Source organism: Apis laboriosa, unplaced genomic scaffold (assembly GCF_014066325.1).
Source record: "Apis laboriosa isolate Shangri-la unplaced genomic scaffold, ASM1406632v1 scaffold11_cov152, whole genome shotgun sequence".
Taxonomy (NCBI): domain Eukaryota; kingdom Metazoa; phylum Arthropoda; class Insecta; order Hymenoptera; family Apidae; genus Apis; species Apis laboriosa.
This window is the reverse complement of record NW_025221020.1, coordinates 1838484-1840983: the sequence shown is the minus strand read 5'-3', so window position 1 is coordinate 1840983 and position 2500 is coordinate 1838484. Positions and strand designations below refer to the sequence as shown.

The 2500-nt window shown below is 31.8% G+C and overlaps 1 protein-coding gene across 10 annotated transcripts in view; it reads left to right on the top strand.

Moving 5' to 3' along the window:
• Positions 1 to 2337, top strand: part of LOC122719177 (homeodomain-interacting protein kinase 2) — a 20986-nt gene extending 18649 nt beyond the window's left edge. For all 10 annotated transcript variants that reach the window (XM_043944843.1, XM_043944829.1, XM_043944795.1 and 7 more), the window contains one exon: positions 1 to 2337. This exon is cut by the window's left edge. The gene's annotated coding sequence lies outside the window, so the exon portion shown is untranslated.
• The last annotated feature ends 163 nt before the right edge of the window (positions 2338 to 2500 follow it).

Sequence of the window (2500 nt, the reverse complement as noted above, 5' to 3'; positions counted from 1 at the left end):
TGAAGAATCCCGTTCTATAGTCGCGAGGGAGTTGATCAATTACACGCATACACACATCATACACAACACATTGATTCGTTGTAATAAAATGTGTTCCAAGTTTTATTTGTTGTCTCAATAGGAGTGGCTGGTGGTATTTCCGCATACATCCTTCTGTGGATGTTGCTGCACATGAAAGTGTGTGTTTGGGTTTAGAATCGAATTCTTCTATTTTGATTAACAAACATGTTACGAATATATTTAATCGCACGATTAATTTGTATTTGACAAAAGCTGTGCCTTCTCGCAGCAGCCTCACTATTTATTTTTACTTTACGTAATTACTCTTATTCTCCTCATTATAATTATTACTATTACTATTACTATTACTACTACTATTACTACTTCTACTATTACTACTACTACTACTACTACTAGTACTATTACTACTACTATTACTACTACTACTACTTATTATTATTGCGATTAGGCATCACTGATTTTAAGATAATTACATTAGCAGTTTTCTTCGTAGATATCCCCCGTTTACAATAGAATTGAATTAGATTCGTTGAATTGAGATTTCTTGCTCTTACAACATTTTTTTTTTTTTTTTTCAACGTTGAACGATTCTCGTACAATAAATTTCACACACTTTTTCTTTTCATCGACACCTTTGTTTCACCTGTTACGTTTCAACGTTTTGCATTTCATTAGGGGTTTATATATTTTAAGAATGTACCTATCGAGTACATTGCACAAATATACGGTACACAATAATTATGAATGGACAACAACAAAGGGATGTGTGTACGATAATAATCGCGAAATTGTAAAATTTGAGGGAAGGAGGGAAGAGGATTGAGGATTGATGTGTGATTCAATCTTTTCAAGACTTAATTCGTCGAAAAAAGACGAACGTTCGTTGCAAGTATTCGCTTACAATGTCGGATTGCACACATTTTTTTTCTTTAACGTACACTCGATTCTTTCTATCAGCGATCAGCGTGTCAATGGTGCAACTTTTTTTTTTTTTTTTTTTTTTTTTTTTTTTTTTTTTCTCCTCTCCCCTCGAATCGAATCATGTTCTTCCTTGTCGCACTTCTTCACGTCAGGATTCATAAAGGAAGCAATTTCTATCTTCTTAATGGGAAAAAAAAAAAAATATTGATTGCAATTCTCCGCATTCGATGTACATGTGCATGCCCAAATGTCGATTTGTACATATAATTAATCGCGAGTGGCTCTCTTCCTACATTTTAACGTTGAAACAGCTGTAAGGATGGATTTGCACACTCATCATTTTACGACTCGCGAAATACTTTTAACAAAAAAAAAAAAAAAAAAAAAAATATGATTTTTCTGCGTGCTGACGTATTATATCTCGTGGTTTTTAACGGAATGACGCTTAGGCATTGTTTTGCTAATTATTTTATATACATAGCTGTATGATAACGTATGGAATATTAGCTGTGGTATGTTGATTGTAGAGTGAACCATGTCCAGAGTTTAATTAGAAGTATTTTACACTTAGAGCGAAAATGTTGAATGAACAAGTGAAGATGAATAAACGATCGTGGTTAGCGTGATTGATAGAGAGAAAGAGGAAGAGAACGAGAGCGAGCGCGAGAGCGAGAGCGAGCGAGCGAGCGAAAGAGAGAGAGAGAGAGAGAGAGAGAGAGAACGATAGAATGATAGAATTTTTAGATATGTTACCTACATCGTAAAGAAATTTTTCAATTTCCTAAAAAAAAAAAAAAAAAAAATTAACACAATGCAAAACTGCTAATTCGATAATTAATTCCAATTCGACAGACAGACGATGGATAATTTTACAACATAATCAAAAAGACACTTATTACGAAGGTTCGGAATAACAATATTCCCTAATTTATTCTCGCGAAATATTTAAATATCCGTTCGATTTAATTTTTTAAACAATTTTCAAATTTATGCAGCACGTTATAATGAATGCAAATTGGCTTTATCCGTATCTTTATTTACACGCATTATTATATCGATGTAAAATTAAAGAGGAAAAAAAAAAAAAAAGTCATGTAACCAAGTCGATGTGCCTGTTTAACGATTAATCATAATTTACATTTATATTTACTGCAAATACTTGAGTATAGTAGACTCACAGAAACGTGTATAGTGAAAGTTGCAGTAAACGAAGGAAAACAAAAAAAAAAAAAAAAAAAAAAGAAAAAAAAACAAAGTTACAATCAGCTTGTAAGTGTTACGTATTGTATCGATCATACGGTACGAATTATACAATTATAATTATTATACAAACACGTTTGCGCGCCTACATGTATATATGTATGCTTCCATATAAACCGTAGAAATTGTATCGCATAGAAGAAAAGTTTTTTTTTTTCTTCTTGTAAGTCGTGAGAAACAAAAAAAGTCATATCCTTAGATTTTTTCGCATTCTACGTAGAAAAGGGAAATAAGAAAACTGTCGTTGCGGATGTGTATCTATAGAAACATTTTTTTTTTCTTTTTTTTTTTTTTTTTT